Source organism: Peromyscus maniculatus, chromosome 1 (assembly GCF_049852395.1).
Source record: "Peromyscus maniculatus bairdii isolate BWxNUB_F1_BW_parent chromosome 1, HU_Pman_BW_mat_3.1, whole genome shotgun sequence".
NCBI lineage: Eukaryota > Metazoa > Chordata > Mammalia > Rodentia > Cricetidae > Peromyscus > Peromyscus maniculatus.
The window spans coordinates 19,081,765-19,104,803 of NC_134852.1; the positions used below are offsets into that span (position 1 = coordinate 19,081,765).

The 23,039-nt window shown below is 37.8% G+C and overlaps 1 non-coding gene and 1 pseudogene across 1 annotated transcript; both read left to right on the forward strand.

Annotated features, from left to right (window-relative positions):
* The first annotated feature begins 6,799 nt into the window (after nt 1-6,799).
* LOC102906695 (vomeronasal type-1 receptor 4-like) lies at nt 6,800-7,696 on the forward strand (annotated as a pseudogene).
* A 14,704-nt stretch (nt 7,697-22,400) lies between these two features.
* Nucleotides 22,401-22,473, forward strand: Trnak-cuu (transfer RNA lysine (anticodon CUU)). Its single transcript has one exon. It is a non-coding gene; the product is annotated as a tRNA-Lys (tRNA).
* Nucleotides 22,474-23,039: the final 566 nt, after the last annotated feature.

Consider the following 23,039-nt stretch of genomic DNA (forward strand, 5'->3'; position numbering starts at 1 on the left):
TTCGGGAAACTCCCAGAGGGGCCTCAGGCAGGCCCCCAGTGCAAATCCAGTTCAAACCTTTCCGGCAGCCATAGAGGAAATGCCTGCTCTGGAGAGCGATTAAATAACCAAATGCCTATTGGAATAAATCATGCTGGTCAGAATGATGAAACAGAGAGAATAGAAAATTCAGGAGAAAACATAAAGAAAATTTTTTGGCAAACTTCTATTAATGAACAAAGACCAAAATTAACGATAAAAATAAATGGTGTTTTGTTGTCTGGTCTGGTAGACACAGGTGTGGATGTTACCATAATTGCACCAGAATTTTGGCATCCAACTTGGCCTCTTCAGGAGGTAAACGTTCAACTGTTAGGAATTGGGACATTATCTCAGGTGAAACAGAGTGCAAGATGGCTCGAATGTATAGGTCCAGAAGGACAGAGAGGAAAATTAAAACCATATGTGGCTAACATAACTATGAACCTGTGGGGTCGAGACTTGTTGCAACAATGGAATACTCAGATTAACATCCCTCCAATCTCAGAAACAAATCATAAACTAGCACATGTTACTGAGAGAAATATTAGAAGATATTGTTCTAATGAGTGGTCACCAGCCATCCATATTATACAAGAACAGGGCACAATAACTGATGATCTTCCAAAGACACCAACAGCTCTACCTTTAAAATGGTTAACAGACAAGCCTGTATGGGTCCAGCAATGGCCTTTAACAACAGAGAAACTCCAGGCTTTAGAAGAGCTGGTAGAAGAACAGTTAAATGCTCAGCATATTGAAGAATCAACCAGCCCTTGGAATTCTCCTGTATTTGTTATTAAAAAGAAATCTGGTAAATGGAGAATGGTAACAGACCTTAGGGCAATTAACAAAGTAATTCAGCCAATGGGTTCTCTACAATCTGGGATGCCTTTGCCTACTCTGTTACCAAAAGGATGGCCTCTCATAGTTATTGATTTAAAAGACTGTTTCTTTTCAATACCCTTACAAGAAAAAGACAGAGAAAGATTTGCTTTTACAGTGCCTACTTATAATAATTCTCAACCGGTTAAAAGATTTCAATGGAGGGTCCTCCCACAGGGAATGTTGAATAGCCCAACTCTGTGCCAATATTTTGTACAACAGCCATTGGAAGTGATACGTAAAAAATTTCCTAAATCTATAATTTATCATTATATGGACGATATTTTACTAGCTGACTCAAATGCAGATACTTTAGAAATAATGTTTGAAGAAGTAAAGAAAATTTTGCCTCGCTGGGGATTACAAATTGCTCCTGAAAAGATACAAAGAGGAGATTCTATTAATTATTTAGGATATAAAATAGAGCTACAAAAAATTAGACCCCAAAAGGTGCAAATTCGGAGAGATAGACTACAGACTCTTAATGACTTTCAAAGATTATTTGGAGATATTTCTCATCTACGAACTATTGTTGGGGTAAAAAATGATGAACTGACTAATTTGTTCAAAACCTTAGAAGGTGACAAGGACTTAAATAGTCCAAGAGAATTATCACCTGAAGCTGAGAAAGAATTAGCCTTGGTAGAAAAGAAAGTGCATGAAGGACACGTGAATCGTATTGATCCAAAGCTGGATTGCATTTTGGTTATCTTACCTTCTAGGCGTTCTCCTACTGGAATATTAATGCAGAGGGAAGATATTATATTGGAATGGATATTTTTACCAAATAAACCAAATAAAAAATTAAAAACTTATGTGGAAAAAATCTCTGACTTGATTTACAAAGGAAAATTGAGACTTCGTCAATTAGCAGGCATAGACCCAGCAGAAATTGTCGTACCATTAACTAAGGAGGACATTGAAAAATTATGGACAGAAAGTGAACCTTGGCAAAGAGCTTGCAGTAATTTTTTGGGAGAAATTAACAGCAAATATCCCAAAAGCAATAGAATTGATCTTATAAAGAGAGCTGAATGGATCTTGCCTCGAATTGTACGGCAAAAACCCATATCTGGAGTTCGTACATTTTATACAGATGCCAACAAAGAAGGAAAGGCAGGTTACAAATCAGAAAATTTAAGTAAAGTGGTTCAAAGTCCGTATAATTCAGTGCAAAAATCAGAATTGTATGCTATTCTGTTGGTATTAATGGATTTTTCAGAACCTCTCAACATAGTAACTGACTCTCAGTATGCTGAAAGAGTGCTGTTACATATTGAGACTGCAGAATTTATCCCTGATGCTTCAGAATTAACTTCACTATTTATTCAATTACAAGATACAATCAGGAAAAGGAATCATCCTTTATATATAACTCACATTCGATCCCATACTGGTCTGCCAGGCCCTCTAGCACAAGGCAATGAAGAGATTGATAAATTATTGATAGGAAATGTGCTGGAGGCCTCAGAATTTCATAAAAAACATCACGTTAATAGTAAAGGTTTAAAAAAGAATTTTTCCATAACCTGGCAACAAGCCAAAGAAATAATAAAGAAATGTCCTACTTGTTCCTTCTACAATCAGACGCCATTACCAGCAGGATGTAACCCAAAGGGTACTCAGAGAAATGAAATCTGGCAGATGGACGTGTTTCACTTTGCAGAATTTGGAAAATTGAAATATGTACACCACACTATCGATACTTATTCAGGATTTCAATGGGCAACTGCTTTGAGTTCTGAAAAAGCTGATTCTGTAATCACTCATTTGCTAGAAGTTATGGCCATCATGGGTATACCTGCACAAATCAAAACTGACAATGCTCCATCATATGTCTCTGTTAAAATGAAACAGTTTTTTGCTTATTACAATATAAAGCATATTACAGGCATACCACATAATCCTACAGGTCAAGCAGTTATAGAAAGATCAAACAGAACTCTAAAGGATATGCTAAATAAACAGAAATGGGTAACAAAAACCCCCAGAAATAGACTGCATAATGCTCTTCTAACTTTGAATTTTCTGAATGCCAATGAGAAAGGAACAACAGCTGCAGAGAGACATTGGATAATAGAAAAAACTACAGAATTAAATCAGCCTATATACTTTAAGGATGTGCTGACCTCAGAATGGAAACCAGGGTATGTATTACATTGGGGACGTGGTTTTGCTTTTGTTTCTACAGGAGAAGATAAGCTGTGGGTACCATCAAAATTGATAAAGGTTCGATTTGAACAAGAGAGACCTCTTAATTAGAGGAGGTGATAGTTCATCAACCAGCATGAACATCCAATTTAAACTAACTTGTATCAATAACACATGCCTTTTCCTTTAATCAGATAATAACTTGTCAAAAGGAAACATCCCCAAAATTAGTCTTGGGGAAAGGTTTTTGTTTTTGTCTTTTAGGAGAATGAAGGTTAAGGAATCTGAAGAACACTGGACAAATGAGACAACTGAAAAAAAAAAGGACAAATCATCTATCCCAAGAAACAGAGTGAAACGGTGTATGGGTATATATTATCTAAAAAAATTTTATGTCTTCCTAAATGTTTGTTTCTGCTTTTCTCTAAAGATTTAACACTATTGGTCTTCTAACAGTCCCAGTTCAATTAAAATTTAAAGCTGACTTTGGAGTTGGAGAATGGCTCTCTCCTTCTTTAAAATCAAGCATGTTGTTAAAAGGAAAATGCAAACTCCCTGTATCATGCCAGAATAAGAGCCATTTCTGCTATGGTACAGGACAAAAGCAAAATTAATTAAGGGACTATTCTATTACTAATCTCAACTCTTTGATTCTATTCTGATTCTTTAAACTGTTCTCAAAGTATAAATTTTATATCAAAATTTACAAGATTAATATATATATATATACATTTTAAACTTTGTTAAGATATGAATGGTCACATAGAGTACTAACTAATTCTAGAAAAAAGGCTAGCTGCATATATATGTTTTTGTGTTCGAGTCTCTTATCAGTTTTCTGCAGGAAATCACGGCCTGGCCTAACATCAACTGAAGTCTCCAGAAAGAAGATGGGGCCCCACAACAACAACAATTCCACGTGGACAATAATAATATCATTAAGCTGACAAACATCATCCACAGATCAGCTTTGAACTACAAGGTGCTCAGAGCAAATTTGAGATGACTAGCTGAGATGATCCAGTCTCAAAGACTACTTGAATAAGGACTTGAGATAAACCCTCAACTTTGGCATTATACACAGACTGGATAATGAAGGATATAGTTACCTCTCCTAGAATTTGACAATTAACCTAAAATTTTTCTTTCAGGATAAAGAAAACTTCGCCCATACCCAGCAGGAAGCAATTTTAAGAATACGACGCCCACAATCCCAAAGAGGTGGTGTGGGGCGGGTGGTTTTTTGGTCTTTTTAATGGGTTTTGGGTCTGGGATAATTTTCAGTATTTAGGGGGGTTGGTTACAAGTTATTGTCAAGGGTTAGGAAAAAGGCTAAGCATAGGAGATTAGATTTAAAGTTCTTGTTTAAAAAAAAAAAAGAGAGAAAGAAAGAAAAGAAAAAGACAATTACTAGTTTTAAATACTTTACATTGGATTGAATTGTTTTATATTGTACACAAATTTGAAACTGATATTGTTAGAAAATGCTATATGTATATTTCTAATTGTATTTATTCCATCCATTTAACAATGTAATGCAAATTTCTGATCCTTGAATGTTATTATTATCAACTATTAGGATATAAAGAAATGAAAGCTAGTAGTTAGACATTATCATAGAACTTGTAGTCAGATATGTTTTAAAAATTGAGCAGAGATGTTTTAGACAGGTCATCTTCAAACCCTTCAGAGATCTACAGAATATGGCATTTAAAATGTTTTAATAACTTAGAAAATTTTTTTTTTTTGAGACATGTCGGCTCCTGGCAGTACCAATCTACTTTAGAGAAAATATGGGCATTGAAGAAACTGCATATGGAGTCAACTTTCATTCTGGCAAAAGTTAGCCACTGGACAACAAAGTATCCTCGAATCAACAGGACAAAATGGACAGACAGATCACGAAACAAGGGACTACTGATTCTTGCCAAAACAAGTGTGGTTATGGCTTTATCAAAAGGCATCTTCTGAGGCCAGGACAATATGGCCCCATCCCTGAAGTGGCCTTCGCATCCGGAAAAGGTACGGTGCCCTTCTCTTCGAAGGCAGCTTAACAGGCAGAGGGCCGATGGATTCTGTTGTACAATGGAACAGCAGCTGAAAGCTCATGCCTCTCAAAAGTAGACTGGCATTTAATAGAGGCATGTGGAGAAGAAGGGGATGCTGAGATGAAGCCATATATACACAGCCAAGAAGAATGGACAGCTGAATTAAAAAACTGTCAACAATTTCCAGAATTTAAAATCCTGAATCATGACAGGACACTAGTGGAATTCAGGTGTTTCTGGTACGTGGACTGCTCTCACCCAATGTGAGGTTGAACTGTTGACCTTGTGTACATCCTACTTCACAAATGAGTCTGTCAGATACACTAAGCCTATAGGCTGAAGATGATGCCCCAACACTGCGGAGAAACCTCAGGTGACTGCCCAGGCAGCTGGCTGTTTCTGTCAACTCACAAAATTTTTTGGAAGTTGCTTGCATGCACTTCCTGTTTTTATTTTTGTTAGCTACTATTATTCCCTTCTTGGGTCTCTGAGGGAGTTGAAGATTAGTTAGTTATGGTTGAAGATTAGTTAGTTATAGTTGAAAATTAATTAGGATAGAAAGTACATTAGATACATCTTGGAATTATCAAAATAGGATAGATAATGGAATTATTTTCTCTGATTTGTCAAATACCTGTTTAGGTATTTATTACTTGTATATATTGTATATAGTTATTGTACTTTTGTATATAGTTTTTCTTTTGTTAGTCATAACCTTTTGCTTTTTTTCTTTTTATTAAAATAGAAAAGGGGAAATGTGGTGGTAATCTAATTGTATTGAAATATTATTTTGATTTGTACTGAAATATTAATTTGATTGTATGTTAATAAATAAAGTTGTCTGGGGGTCAGAGCTATTAGAGCCATAGCAAGAGTGTGGCGGTGGTGGCACACGCCTTTAATCCCATAAGATATCTGTGTGTTCAGGGTCAGAGCTATTAGAGCCATAGCAAGAGTGTGGCGGTGGTGGCACACGCCTTTAATCCCATAAGATCTCTGTGTGTTCAGGGATACAGCCAGCATTGGAGACATATGTCTTTAAGACCTAGGGGGCTGTACATTCAGACAGTGACGAGGCAGTCATGTGTTTGGGTTTACAACCAATGAGAAGGCAGAACAACATACTTTAAAAATACGAACCGAGAGGAAGTAGGTCTCTTTTCGCGAAGCTGGGACAGCAGGAGGAAGGGTGAGATTTTAGCTCTGAGCTCTGACCTCTCGGCTTTCTCTTTTACATTGTTTCTGTGTTTCTTATTTAATAAGACGGTTGGTTACATCTACACTTTTTTATGCAGACACCGTTAAAAATGTTTTAAATGGCTTGTTCATATGTGCATGAAAGAGTTGTGTCTTTATTCTTGAAAAATTATCTCTTTTGATGATTATGAAGAGGCTAAATTAATGATACTTTCCACATATAAGAAACATTTGATTAATGGGAAGACATTTTAAATGAGACTATTTAAGTGTCTTGATCCTGAAAGTTTACTAACTGACCATAGAAAATTCCACGGATGTTATCATCAAAGTCAATGTAACAAACATTTTAGAAATATTTTTCAGAGGGAAAGATTTATGAAGACGATGATGAGATACTGGTTTAATTTAAGCTAGTGAGAAATTACTGCAAATGTTTAGTTTTTTTCTCATTGTTTCTGTTGATATGAATGCATTTGTCTTTTTCAGATGACAAGAAGATGGTTTCTGAGAACTTGTCAATGGGGATGTTTTCCTTGTCCCAGACAGTTGTGGGAAACCTGGGTAACTGGTCAATTTTGTTCCATTATTTTATATCTTTATTCACTGGAAAGTGCCTGATGCCCAAAGATGAGATTTTAAAACATCTGACTCTAGCCAACTCATTGTCTATTATCTCAAGAGGAATTCCCCAGACAATGGCATTGTTTGAGCTGAAATCCTTCCTGGATGACATTGCCTGTAAAGTTATTGCCTACAATTATCCAGTACCCCAAGAGGTTTCTTTATCTACCACATGCCTCTTGAGTTGCTTCCAAGCTATCACAATCAGCCCCAGCAACTCCATGTGGATGAAGCTTAAATACAGAGCCACCAAGTACATTGGTCCCTCCTGTTCACTCAGCTGGACTGTATACCTGCTTCTAAATGGGAAAATCGCTATGAATGTGGTTGGCCTTAATACCAACATAAATTTCACTATGAAATTTAATGTTGGCTGCTGCTCATCATTTGATTCTGGTGGCACCCCACCATATTTATTTTTGATTTGTGTCATTGATATTCTTTATCTGAGTGTCATGGCCTAGGCCAGTGTCTCCATGGTGAACATGCTCAACCAGCACAAGAAGCAGGTACAGTATATCCACAGTGCCCACCATTCTCTCAGAGGCTCACCTGAACCCAGAGCCACCCAAGCCATCCTGATCCTAGTATGCACCTCTGTCACCTTCTACTCACTGACCTTCATCCTGGTTATCTAGTCAATGTTCTTTGAGAAACCAGAGCTGTGCTTAGTAAACATCTTTACATTTCTTGAATCATGCTTCTCCGTCTTTTGTCCCTTCCAACTCATCACCAACAACACCTCTTTTTATAAGATCTGTTTTCCCTGCTGAAAGTTTTGCAAGTTCTGGTCACTTTTGTTCTTTTATATATTCACGTATTCTTTTACTCATTTGGGACAATGAGGCTCATTAATGACTGAATTATTTAGGCAATTCTGTTATACTGTAAGTTAGTCATCAATATTTCTCTTAGCCTTCATGATAGTGCCTACAGATTTCCACAAGTTAAGACATCTCTTTTATTTTCATTGCAAAAGCTCTGAAATTAGGAGTCATAATGAATTGGAGAACATCTTATGCTTACAAATGGCCAAGCAACTATTGTGGATTGAATTTCTCTGCAGGAGCAGCCTGGACCCCAGGCTTAATGCTGCAATTGAGTGAGAGAAATGAAGGAAGGCAAAAATTTGATGTATGGACAATTTAAGGTGTTTTGAAAATAGCATGTTTATATGACCGACTCAAGTCGACTTGTGCTCTGCTTCACTGAACTTCTGCTTTGGAATCTGATGGTACAGGCTAGTGGTTCCATTGTGAATTTCTACCTACAGAAGGAAGTGAAGCAATTTGTATCCCTTTGAGCTCTCCAAGCCATCTTGATCCATTGTGCTTGTCCATTTCCTTCTGTTAGGTCTCTTCCATCCTGGCACTCTACAAGGAAATTTTGATGACCCAAGGCTTTGGGTGATACATGTCTTTACATTTATGGAAATAGATTCCCCATATTTTGCCCCTTTGGACCCACTTTACCATGGGAATGATTTTTTTCTCTTAATGTATCTCAGGTTCTGGTGGCTTCTGTTCTCTGATGAATTTGTTTCTTCTCTCTTGCTGCAAGTATAAGCCTCATGGTGGATCAGACACTGTGAGGTCATTTTTTTATAGCATCATGCATTAGAGAGACAGTCATTCCAACTGTCATATAGGCTGCAACACACTTAAGTGAAGATCCCTATCCTGAAAGGTACATGACAGTTAGATATGGGAGTTACACAGTTAGAACATAGACTGCCCTGCATATGAGATGGCTATCAATACTGTATTGGGCAATGGAAATGAAAGCACAAGAATTTACAGCAAATGTCTAGGAATATAATCAATCAAAAGTAAAGAGAACCTGTGTGAATGAGTCCTCTACCACATGAAGTGATCTAAGTCATTTAATAAAAGTTTTTTTTTCAGGATTACCTGTACAAGAATGCAAACTTTAATAATTATTATCTACACACTATTACATGACTTGAAATATTAATGTATCATGACATTGCCAAACTAAAGCATTATTAAATCATTGAGCATTGAAGTAGGACATAGATCCATAGAAACACTCAAAAATTGCTTATGAGAATGTAGTTTGTTGAAATAATTATGGGAAATATTTGTCTCAGTCTTGTGAAAAATATAACCCAATATCAAACATTCAAATATTTATTTGCTTATTTTAAATCTAAAATTGTATTTCTTTGTGTTCATATATGAGTACTATATTTATATAATCAAAACCCCTCCCTCTTACACTTCAATTCCTCCTGTGTCTACCCATTTCCTCTCAGATTCATAATCTTTAATTACTATTGTTATACCCACACATACAACAACCTATAAAATACTTTTATAATTGTTTGTATGTATATCTATATCTGTGTGTATGTGTTTGTGTGTGTGTGTGTATGTTTGTGTGTGAGTGTGTGCTTGTTTAAGTCTGAATAAACATTGTAAATCTATACCTTCAATTTTCCTATGTATATTCACAAGAATCCACTTCCAAGAAGGCTCATAGTAGATCCTCCATAATGTCTTCAAATAGGAGAATTCTCCAATCCATATCAAATGAATTACAGCATTCAAAGGGTTCTCTTATGAGGGAAAATGAATGAACTACAACTACACAGAAAACATAACAGGATTTTAGAAAATATTACTGGAAAGAGGAGAGACACAAAAGACTCTCAGCATCTCTCTTTCATATCACTAGCTACTGGTGTTCCTCAGATGTGTGAGACCTTTATAGACACTAGGTGTTGGAGCATGGCCCTCAGGTTGACTCCCATACAGATGAAGTCACTTGGCTGTCTTCCATTCCTCATCATTGGATGTCTGTGCCTTTTACTCCACCTCACCCTGGACTTGGGTGACAATGTGTATTTTCTAATGGAAATTTTCATGGGAAAGTTTCTTTTTAATTTCTCCTAATTGCTTCTCTGAATTTGCGCAAATAATTTGTACTTGTTCCAAAGGCAGTGAATTGGGATGAAAGTGTTTAAAAATTATTCTTAATCCCTTAGGTAGATGCTCTCATGAATTTAGAGTTGACTTTAAGATCACCAGTGTAGTGTGGAATGGGACCAGAGAATACTATACCTATAAGTTAAGGCTCTAAAGGCTCTGCAGGTTCTCTTCCACCTCACACCCCTCTCCTCCTTCCTTCCACCCCCAGCATTTCCCCAAATTCCTACTTCCTCCAAGGCAAGGTGGGGAGTCAGCAGAATCTGGTACATTTGTTGAGGCAGGTCCAGGCCCTCACCCTTGCACCGAAGCTTTGCAAGGTGTCCCACTATAGGCACTGGGCTCCACAAAGACCACTTACACACCAGGGACAGATCCTGATCCCACTGCCAGGGGAACCCCTAAACAGTTCAAGCTTAACAACTGTCTTGCCTATGCAGAGGGCGTAGTCCAGTCCCATGGGGCTCCACACCTATTGGTCCACATTTCATGAGTCCCCACTAGTTTGGCCTGGTTGTCTTGGTATGCTTCCCCATCATGATCTCGATGTCCCTTGCTCATAGATTCCCTCATTTCTCTCATCAACTGGACCCTTGGTGCTCAGTCTGGCCCTGGGCGGTGGATCTCTGCATCTGCTTCCATCAGTTACTGGATGAAGGCTCTATGATGACAGTTAGAGCATTCACCAATCTCATTACCAGAATAGGCCATTTCAGTCATCTCCACTATTGCTAGTAGTCTAAGGTGGCGTCATCCTTGTGGATTTCTAGGAACTTCCCTAGCACCCTGTTTCTCCCTATTCCTATGATGCCTCCCTCTATCATGCTATCTCTTTCCTTACTCTCCTACTCTGTCCATGTTCTAGCTCAAATATCTTGTTCTCATCACCAACTCCTAACTTCCATTGCCCCCCTTCACCTCCAGTTTTTTTCATGGAGATCTCATCTATTTGTCTTTCACAGGGTGATCCGTGCATCTTTCATAGGGTCCTCCTTGTTAGCTCGCTTCTCTGGGGCTGTGGGTTGCAGTCTGGTTATCTTTTGATTTATATCTAGTATCCACTTATGAGTGAGTATATACCATATTTGTCCTTCTGAGTCTGGGTTACCTCACTCAGGATGATATTTTCAAGTTCCATCCATTTGCCTGCAAATTTCATGATGTCATTGTTTTTATTGCTGAGTAGTACTGCATTGTGTATATGTGCCACATTTTATTTATCCATTCTTCAGTTGAGGGGCATCTAGGTTATTTCCAAGTTCTGCCTATTATGAATAATGCTGCTATGAACATAGTTGAGCATGTGTCCTTGTGGTATGTTTGAGAATTCCTTGGGTATATGCCCAAGAGTGGTATCATTGGGTCTTGAGGTAGATTGATTCCCAATTTTCTGAGAAACTGCCATACTGATTTCCAAAGTGGTTGTACAAGTTTGCATTCCCACCAACAGTGGAGGAGTGTTCCCCTTACTCCATATCCTCTCCAACATAAGCTGCCATCAGTATTTTTGATCATAGCTATTCTGACAGGTGTAAGGATGTTGAGCAATTCCTTAAAAGTCTTTCACTCATTTGCCTTCTTCTGTTGTGAATTCTCTGTTTAGCTCATTTTTTTAATTGAATTGTTTAGTATTTTGATGTCTAGTTTCTCGAGTTCTTTATATATTTTGGAGATCAGCCTTCTGTCAGATGTGGGGTTGGTGATCATCTTTTCCCATTCTGTAGGCTGCCATTTTGTCTTATTGACCATATCTTTGCCTTACAGAAGAGCCTTACTGCTCTTCAGTTTCAGAAGATCCCATTTATCGATTGTTGTTCTCAGTGTCTGTGCTATTGGTGTTATATTTAGGAAGTGTTCTCCTGTGCCAATGTATTCAAGACTACTTCCTACTTTCTCTTCTATCCACTTGGATTTAAGTTTTGCGCGTGGTGACAGATATGGATCTATTTGCAATCTTCTACATGTTGACATCAAGTTATGCCTCACCATTGTTGAAGATGCTATTTTTTCATTGTACAGTTTTGGCTTCTTTGTAAAAAATTAGGTGTTCATAGGTGTGTGGATTAATGTCAAGGTCTTCAATTCAATTACATTGGTCCACATGTTGGTTTTCATGCTAGTATCAAGCTGTTTTTTATCACTATAGCTGTACTGTAGAGCTTGATGTCAGGGATCGTGATGCCTCCAGAGGTGGCTTTATTGTACAGGATTGTTTTAGCTATCCTGGGCTTTTTGTTTTTCCATATGAATTTGAATATTGTTCTTTCCAGGTCTCTGAAGAATTGGTATTGGGATTTTGATGGGGATTGCATTGAATCTGTAGATTGCTGAAAAAACCATTCTCAAGGCAAGATTCTCCCTGTTGTCTTCTGTTTTAGGATTTCTACTGCTGTGAAGAGGCACCATGATCATGCAACTCTTATAAAGGAAAATTTAATTGAAGTGGCTTACCATTTCAGAAGCTTAGTCCATTATTGTCTGGGTGGGTTGCATGCTGGCAGGCATGGTCCTTGAGAAGGAACTGAGAGTTCTACATCTTGATCTACAAACAACAGAAAGTAAACTGAATGCCACACTGTGTGTAATTTGAGCATAGGAAACCTCAAAGTTCACCCCCACCATGACATACTTCCTCCAACAAGGCCATACCTCCTCTAACAAAGTCCCTTCTCCTAATGATGCCACTCTCTATGGGAGCCATTTTCTTTCAAACTACCATATCTTCCTTCTTCATTTTCTTTCCCCACTTTTTTTAAATAAGTATTATTATTAAAAAGACAGTACAAAAATTGACATTACAATTCTACTTTGAAAAATATCTTAATAAAATTAGATAAAACTTTCTATTAAATAAAGGGATTTTCTTAGTTTGTATGAATAAGTTTACATAAGTAAAGTGCTTATATTTATAGACATGGGCCATATATTGTGAATGAAAACTCTATCTTATTTTTTTCCTTTTTCCTCTTTGTTAGAGTTGAGGTGAAAAATCAGTAATGAAAATTCTTTTCAGTCACATAATTGACAAATGGTTTGAATATCAGTTTCCTAAGTCAATTTGTAGGTAAATAAGTCACTCTTGGAAGACAGCTTAGCTAGTACTATCTTGGGTAGATGTTGACTCAACTTGTTAATGCAAATTAAATACTCCATGATGGAAACCATTGTGTAATGGTCTCTACCAAATTGAAACATCCCATCCTGGAGAGAGTAGGGAAGCTTATAAGATCCAGAAATTTTAAAAAGTTCTACAAGCTCAGAAATCTGAAATTTATGTGACTCATAGGAAATTGCTGGAGAGAAGAGACTGGTGTAGCTACCTGGAAGTCACAGAGGAAGTTCTAGAGATGCACCTTTTATGACCTTTGCTGTAGTATGCATATTGGTAATGCAGCTACCTTTCAGTTGTCCATGCTCATGTAAGCAATTCTTCATCCACATTCTTGAAAGCATCTTCAATAGCTTTACCTGTTCCATGAACTAAACTCAGACGCAATTGTCTCTTTGTTTTGATGCCTTTATTAGGGATGGGTGTGACTGTTCAAGTCTTCCTAGTATAACTCACACAAGACATTTGTTACCTGAACAAAGTTTGACAGAACCCAAGGTAAGTTGGGGAGGAGTGGTTGTATGGCCCCTTTAATGTGTCCTTAAATATGCAATTGAGGCTGATCTGTGTGAGCAGAGTATAAAGGTGGGAAATCCCATCATGGCTACCACTTTTGATGTAGTGTGGCATGGTATGCCTACTTTCTGTATTGGTGGTTTCATGTTCCCTTTGATAGCAGATAAGACCTATAACCAAGGTCAATTGACCATGACTGAGAGTGAAACACTCTTTGTGAGGACCCTGGGATGGCCCTTTTTCTTTACTTTGAATGGGGAAGTAAGCCTTCTTGATGAATGGACCCACCATGGGAGTATGAGTATAAGCCTTCAGGTTATATCATGATCATTCACGTATTTGTATTGGATAGGATCATAAACAGATTGTGGCAGCAATTACATGATCTTTGTTTTGGGCAATTAGACATACAATCGAGGATAAGTTGTTTACCAAAAAGGAATGCACCTTTATAAGGCAAGGATTACATAGAAAATAACAATACAACAGAAATTTACAATTACCATAGGGAAGACACAAACTGACTCTATTCCTCTGCATTAGCTTCTGACTATTCAGGGAAAGAGCAAAAGGCAGCATGAGATAGAAGCATCGGTCTGCCATTTCTTACAAACAAACAACCTGAAGTAATATAACTACCCACTTCTCCTTAAGACAAAGGATGTGTAGCATGAGGCAGCATGAAGGAAATCAGTTCACAGTAGAAGGGCTTGTACAAGGAATTAGGACCCCTTAGTTATCTCTCAATGAGGTTCCTATGGATATCAAGGACTGAAAAATAGTACAGAAAGGATAGGTGATATCCAGGGATATGAGAGATACAATGTTTGGTGCCCAGCTCAATTGTTCAGACAGGAGTATATTCACAGTATAGTTAGAGAGATGTTGACTCAACAGAGACTATGGGACTTGAATGGAGATTTAGTGGTTTTGTAGAACTCATGATCTTGATCAACATGAAAGCCAAGTTCATAAGGTGCTAAGTTTATAAGGTGCTAATGCAACTAACAGAGGACTAGAGACGGGCAAAGCAGACAAAGGGGCCTGTCCTGGTCAGTCAAATGGGGCAAGATTTATATGGAGCTGGAGTCAGTCTTTACATTTGGGAAAATCCAGCTGTCAAAACTGACACTAATTAGAGATTATGCAGTCCTCTTTATAATCAACTCTATGACCAAAGTCTTGACATTTTTCTTGCTCCAAATAAGTGGCAACCTATCAGCTGTCCACATGATTTGTTTGTATGAGTGCAGTGGAGGACTCCTGCACATGAACATGAATGAACTTAGGTGAGACACAAAGCATAAATAAATCTAAAAGTGTTGTTTGAAAGCAGGGCAGCACAAAGACCAGGGCATTTTTGTTTCCTCTAAGTCTGGTTTTCCTCAGAAGTAAGAGATCTCATAGGACATCAGGTAGTAGGCAAAGGCTCTTTTATAAATGATTTATTTCTTTATTTATTTTACTTCTGACTGCAGTTTTCCCTCCCTCTTCTCCTTCCAGTCCCTCGCCACCAGACTCTGTTCCCACCAACCAATCCACTCTTCTACTCCTATTTGGGAAAGGGCAGGTCTCCCTTAGTATTAAAACACGGCATGTCAAGTTACAGTAAGACTAAGCACCTCCACATGTTTTAAGGCTGGCCAAGGCAACCCAGTATGAGGAGTAGAGTCCCAAAAGCCAATAAAAGAGTCAGAGACAGGCCCTGTTCCCACTGTTAGGACCACGCTACAATGGTAACATATATGCAGAGTGCTGAAGTAGGTCTTATGCTGGCTCTCTAGTAGTCAATTCAGTCTCTATGAGCCCCTATGAGCCCAGGTTAGTTGATTTTGTGAGTTTTTTATCTCAAGGCCACCTTTGCCCTAGCATATCCCATATGTAGGACCGACTATAGATCAAAGGCTATGTGGTTGGATTGATTTCCCACTCCCTCCACTTGAAGTCTTTAGGCAAAGGCTCTTGATTTGACCTGAATATAGACAATACTCTGTAATTGATTTTTGTTTCCTTAGCCCTGGACTCCTGTGCCCACAGGCCTTCACTTCCAAGATGGCAAGAGACTCACCTTCCCCTTACTCCATCTATTTCTCAATTCTCTAATTATCTAGGTCCTAGCATAAAAGGAAATTTTACTCACCTGTGTGTTCTGTGAAACTACAAAGGAAGAATGCTGTAGTGAGGGATTGAATCTGTCCTGTGATTAAGATAAATTCTGCTCCCTGACCTTTATAAAGGTTTGTTATTCCCTGATTCCCTTCCCCACCTGACTATTTATTGTCAACTCACTTGTTGATCCATGGCAGCATCTATGTGGGAAATTGAGAATAATTTCTAAGCACTTTTCTCTAATTACTTACCCCCACCCAAAAAAAAAACAAAAACAAATACCAGTTAAACATCCAAAGAAGCTATTAGTGGGAATGGAGAAAAGTTTTTGTGGTCCTTCTGAGTACATAGGATATCACAGAGATGGGAGGAGGCTTCTAGAAGGTTCCAGCCCATACATAGCTCTACTCAGTGTGCTCTCTTGACACAGAACCTTGCAGCTTTTCCGGACACTACGTAACCTGGGAAGGAAGTTGCAGACTTACAGTTTGAAATGGCTGGGGGCCGTGTGCCGAGCACTGTAAAAGGAGAATGGCTCTGGGGCCGTCCTGGAATTTCTCCTTCTAAGTAACTTTCTTCTCTGTGAATCCACTGTTTTCAAACACTGCTTCTGTTAGGTCTCTGGACATTAGGGCTCAGAGATATCTTCTGGCTCAGCAAAATGTCCTTTTATTAGCATTCTTCAGTGACTATCATTAAGTCCATCTTATTTCAGCTAAGGGAGATGGAGTAGTTGTGTCTACTTACTGATCTGGAGATGCATCTACTTTTCAATTACGTATTTTGAAGACTCACAATATGGTGCCATCTGTCTGAGAATCTAGGGCTCTTAATGAGACCAGAATGGACTTCCTTACCTTATGCCACTGCACTCCTCAAAACTATGACATATTTAGCATTCTTCACAGACTAAGGAAACAATCACCTAAACTCTAATCCATCACTCATGTTTGCTGGGCCTTACTAAAACCACTATCTCACCTTCCCAAATGGTGCCTTGCTCTGACTGACATCTTTGATCTGAGAGTCACATGTTCATAACATCCTTTGTTTCCTTTTCCTTCTCACTCCATGTTTAATCTCTTTTGATTTATATTTTCCCACTGTCTTCCTTGACAATAGTCACACCTGATCACAGAACAGTTATTAAAGGAACAACTGACCCTGTGTTAAACTTTTAGCCAGAGAAATACAGGAAGCTGTGAAGCCATTTAGGTATTTTTCCTAGTCTTGTATTCATTTTCACATAGATTTATCAAGGTAAGATGATTAAAACATTCCTTTGTTGAATTCAGTAAAATATCTATATTCAAGCATTCTTTCACCAACCTCTCGTATTGCTCTTCCTCTCCCTCTTTACCTCTCCCTCCACACTGGCTCTTCAGTAATAGAGTTTCACAAGCTTTAATATAGCTTTAAAACTGAATTCTCATGGAGCCACTACTGACTCTTCTGTCTTCCTTTCCAGGTTCACATGTCTTATTACTGTTTCATGTTCTCTGTTCAAATTACAGACATCATAGTGTGATCCAGTGCATGATTCAAGTAATTCAGTGTATCAGAGATGCTCCTTACAGATGGATTCTGTAACTTTCAAGACAATATGAAATATGTGGTTTGTGTTTCTCTAATTCAGTTACCATTCACACAAAATCAATGGCATTTAGTACAGGGACAACAGATACTTTTTTCCTTCAAGGAAAAAGAATTTTAGGACAACCTACTCTCTCTCCAAACACTGAGTGTGAGAATAAAAGAGATTTTATCCATTTAAAATGTTGAGATTTCCTATCGTGATTTTTCTACATGCTGTAGATTTAATTTATCTCATGTGAAGTCTCTTAACATGCTTTTACTGTTTCTCACTATGTAGCCATAGCTGCTTGGAACATGTATGTAGATCAGGCTAGCCTGGAACATAGTATAGAGACTTGCTTGTTTCTGCCTCCAGAGTACCAGGATTAAAGCCGATGCTGGGCCTCCAGTTTACAAGATTATGAGCTATTGGAGGCTCTTTTAGTTTCTCATTTGGTGTTTGTTTGAGTGGTTTGATTACAGGAAGTACTTACATTGATGATTGCCATTAGGGCATCAAATTGCATGTATCAATTTAGAAATTAAAACATTGGAAGGAAACTTGATGACACTGAGTACTGCATTGTGCAGTATTAGGTCAGACAGGCCTTTGATCTCATTCTGTTAGGATTTCTGTTCTAAATAAAACCCTTTGATTATTATTGTACACAATCTAGTTTGTGAAAGGAAAGACACATAGGTATCAACAGTGGTGTACAAATTTTTCTCTTGAAATTTCTGAAACAAAGAAAACCAACCAAAACCCAAATTTGTAAATTTCTTGGGTTTTCTCTACTCCTAATGCCTTGGCTTTGAGCAACGATTCTCAGCCCTCCTAATGCTGTGCCCCTTTCACACCGGTCCTTGTGTTGTGGTGACATCCTACTGTAAAATGATTTTTGTTGCTAATTCACAACTGTAATTTTGCTACTGTTAGGAATAGTGATATATTTATGTATTCCAATGGTCTTAGGTGACCCTTGTGAAAGGGTCTTTCAGCTCTCAAAAAGGTCATGACCCAAAGGTTGAGAACCACTGATTTAGATCTTTGATAGTTATGACAGTCCAACAGCAGGCAATGCTGTCACTAAATGAATCTTAAAACATAAACATTCCTCATTTCCTCTGGTCTAATACCTTTATATCTTTTTTTTGTCTTGCAGATAAAAAAGCAAGTTCATGATCAGGACTCTTCCCTTTTTACCACTGATTTGTGTACCCAAGCAAAGGCCATTTCTAAGTAGCAATCTTCTTCACCTCTATACCAACACAACAAAGCAGAAACCCATCATTTCTTGTGCAAATATTCTTTTTATTTTATTAAAAATGCTTTTATTTAATTCTTTGAAGATTTCATGCATATTTACAATGGCTCTTGTTTGTCTCCAAACTAATTTTCTCCTCCTACTCCTCTTGGACCTCCCACCTAACATGTTCCTCTGCCACTATTTTGTTCTATTTTTCCTGTGTAGTTTTTTAAAAACACACACAGCAGACCATTTTTCATGGCATTCATTTTAGTTGTACCGATCAACAATTTGAGGAACAATCTGATTGCTCTTTAGCAAACCACCTGAATCTTTTCATTACAAACTGGGAAACTTATTTAAAGAAACAAAAAACACCAAACCAAAACAAAAAACCCATTAGCTTCATCAATGTAGTTTCTGTTTAGGGCCTGACTACCTGGGTTGAATGATACAGTATTTATAGCTGCTTTCATGCACTTGAAGACAGGAACAGAATGTCTACTTTATGGCTGGATACTATTCCATTTTGTTACTCCACCATATTATGTCCATGCACTCTTTTTTGGTGAACATGAAAGCAACGTTCACCTGCTGGGTGTTTTGGAAGATACCACTACAGAAAAGTATTTAGAGGCATTTTTTTGGTACTCTGTTTTCTTTTTTTCCTTTTTATTAAAAATGGTGTTTTGTTCCTCCCCTTTCTCTACTTCTCTCAGTTCCTCATCCCCTCCCCTCCCATTTGGATACACTCCCTTGTAGATGTAACCAACCGTCTTATTAAATAAGAAACACAGAAACAATGTAAAAGAGAAAGCCAAGAGGTCAGAGCTCAGAGCTAAAATCTCACCCTTCCTCCTGCTGTCCCAGCTTCGCGAAAAGAGACCTACTTCCTCTCGGTTCGTATTTTTAAAGTATGTTGTTCTGCCTTCTCATTGGTTGTAAACCCAAACACATGACTGCCTCGTCACTGTCTGAATGTACAGCCCCCTAGGTCTTAAAGGCATATGTCTCCAATGCTGGCTGTATCCCTGAACACACAGAGATCTTATGGGATTAAAGGCGTGTGCCACCACCGCCACACTCTTGCTATGGCTCTAATAGCTCTGACCCTGAACACACAGATATCTATGGGATTAAAGGCGTGTGCCACCACCGCCACACTCTTGCTATGGCTCTAATAGCTCTGACCCCCAGACAACTTTATTTATTAACATACAATCAAATTAATATTTCAGTACAAATCAAAATAATATTTCAATACAATTAGATTACCACCACATTTCCCCTTTTCTATTTTAATAAAAAGAAAAAAAGCAAAAGGTTATGACTAACAAAAGAAAAACTATATACAAAAGTACAATAACTATATACAATATATACAAGTAATAAATACCTAAACAGGTATTTGACAAATCAGAGAAAATAATTCCATTATCTATCCTATTTTGGTAAATCCAAGATGTATCTAATGTACTTTCTATCCTAATTAATTTTCAACTATAACTAACTAATCTTCAACCATAACTAACTAATCTTCAACTCCCTCAGAGACCCAAGAAGGGAATAATAGTAGCTAACAAAAATAAAAACAGGAAGTGCATGCAAGCAACTTCCAAAAAATTTTGTGAGTTGACAGAAACAGCCAGCTGCCTGGGCAGTCACCTGAGGTTTCTCCGCAGTGTTGGGGCATCATCTTCAGCCTATAGGCTTAGTGTATCTGACAGACTCATTTGTGAAGTAGGATGTACACAAGGTCAACAGTTCAACCTCACATTGGGTGAGAGCAGTCCACGTACCAGAAACACCTGAATTCCACTAGTGTCCTGTCATGATTCAGGATTTTAAATTCTGGAAATTGTTGACAGTTTTTTAATTCAGCTGTCCATTCTTCTTGGCTGTGTATATATGGCTTCATCTCAGCATCCCCTTCTTCTCCACATGCCTCTATTAAATGCCAGTCTACTTTTGAGAGGCATGAGCTTTCAGCTGCTGTTCCATTGTACAACAGAATCCATCGGCCCTCTGCCTGTTAAGCTGCCTTCGAAGAAAAGGGCACCGTACCTTTTCCAGATGCGAAGGCCACTTCAGGGATGGGGCCATATTGTCCTGGCCTCAGAAGATGCCTTTTGATAAAGCCATAACCACACTTGTTTTGGCAAGAATCAGTAGTCCCTTGTTTCGTGATCTGTCTGTCCATTTTGTCCTGTTGATTCGAGGATACTTTGTTGTCCAGTGGCTAACTTTTGCCAGAATGAAAGTTGACTCCATATGCAGTTTCTTCAATGCCCATATTTTCTCTAAAGTAGATTGGTACTGCCAGGAGCCGACATGTCTCAAAAAAGAAAAATTTTCTAAGTTATTAAAACATTTTAAATGCCATATTCTGTAGATCTCTGAAGGGTTTGAAGATGACCTGTCTAAAACATCTCTGCTCAATTTTTAAAACATATCTAATATGACTACAAGTTCTATGATAATGTCTAACTACTAGCTTTCATTTCTTTATATCCTAATAGTTGATAATAATAACATTCAAGGATCAGAAATTTGCATTACATTGTTAAATGGATGGAATAAATACAATTAGAAATATACATATAGCATTTTCTAACAATATCAGTTTCAAATTTGTGTACAATATAAAACAATTCAATCCAATGTAAAGTATTTAAAACTAGTAATTGTCTTTTTCTTTTCTTTCTTTCTCTTTTTTTTTTAAACAAGAACTTTAAATCTAATCTCCTTTGCTTAGCCTTTTTCCTAACCCTTGACAATAACTTGTAACCAACCCCCCTAAATACTGAAAATTATCCCAGACCCAAAACCCATTAAAAAGACCAAAAAACCACCCGCCCCACACCACCTCTTTGGGAATGTGGGCGTCGTATTCTTAAAATTGCTTCCTGCTGGGTATGGGCGAAGTTTTCTTTATCCTGAAAGAAAAATTTTAGGTTAATTGTCAAATTCTAGGAGAGGTAACTATATCCTTCATTATCCAGTCTGTGTATAATGCCAAAGTTCAGGGTTTATCTCAAGTCCTTATTCAAGTAGTCTTTGAGACTGGATCATCTCAGCTAGTCATCTCAAATTTGCTCTGAGCACCTTGTAGTTCAAAGCTGATCTATGGATGATGTTTGTCAGCTTAATGATATTATTATTGTCCACGTGGAATTGTTGTTGTTGTGGGGCCCCATCTTCTTTCTGGAGACTTCAGTTGATGTTAGGCCTGGCCGTGATTTCCTGCAGAAAACTGATAAGAGACTCGAACACAAAAACATATATATGCAGCTAGCCTTTTTTCTAGAATTAGTTAGTACTCTATGTGACCATTCATATCTTAACAAAGTTTAAAATGTATATATATATATTAATCTTGTAAATTTTGATATAAAATTTATACTTTGAGAAAAGTTTAAAGAATCAGAATAGAATCAAAGAGTTGAGATTAGTAATAGAATAGTCCCTTAATTAATTTTGCTTTTGTCCTGTACCATAGCAGAAGATGGCTCTTATTCTGGCATGATACAGGGAGTTTGCATTTTCCTTTTAACAACATGCTTGATTTTAAAGAAGGAGAGAGCCATTCTCCAACTCCAAAGTCAGCTTTAAATTTTAATTGAACTGGGACTGTTAGAAGACCAATAGTGTTAAATCTTTAGAGAAAAGCAGAAACAAACATTTAGGAAGACATAAAATTTTTTTTTTAGATAATATATACCCATACACCGTTTCACTCTGTTTCTTGGGATAGATGATTTGTCCCTTTTCTTCAGTTGTCTCATTTGTCCAGTGTTCTTCAGATTCCTTAACCTTCATTCTCCTAAAAGACAAAAACAAAAACCTTTCCCCAAGACTAATTTTGGGGATGTTCCTTTTTTGGCAAGTTATTATCTGATGAAATGAAAAGGCATGTTTTATTGATACAAGTTAGTTTAAATTGGATGTGATGTCCAAACCCTAATTTTATGTCGCCCGGCTAGCTCAGTCGGTATAGCATGGGACTCTTAATCCCAGGGTCGTGGGTTCGAGCCCCACGTTGGGCGCCAGATGTAGATGTAACCAACCGTCTTATTAAATAAGAAACACAGAAACAATGTAAAAGAGAAAGCCAAGAGGTCAGAGCTCAGAGCTAAAATCTCACCCTTCCTCCTGCTGTCCCAGCTTCGCGAAAAGAGACCTACTTCCTCTCGGTTCGTATTTTTAAAGTATGTTGTTCTGCCTTCTCATTGGTTGTAAACCCAAACACATGACTGCCTCGTCACTGTCTGAATGTACAGCCCCCTAGGTCTTAAAGGCATATGTCTCCAATGCTGGCTGTATCCCTGAACACACAGAGATCTTATGGGATTAAAGGCGTGTGCCACCACCGCCACACTCTTGCTATGGCTCTAATAGCTCTGACCCTGAACACACAGATATCTATGGGATTAAAGGCGTGTGCCACCACCGCCACACTCTTGCTATGGCTCTAATAGCTCTGACCCCCAGACAACTTTATTTATTAACATACAATCAAATTAATATTTCAGTACAAATCAAAATAATATTTCAATACAATTAGATTACCACCACACTCCCTTCCTATAAAATGAAGTATAAAATTAAAATA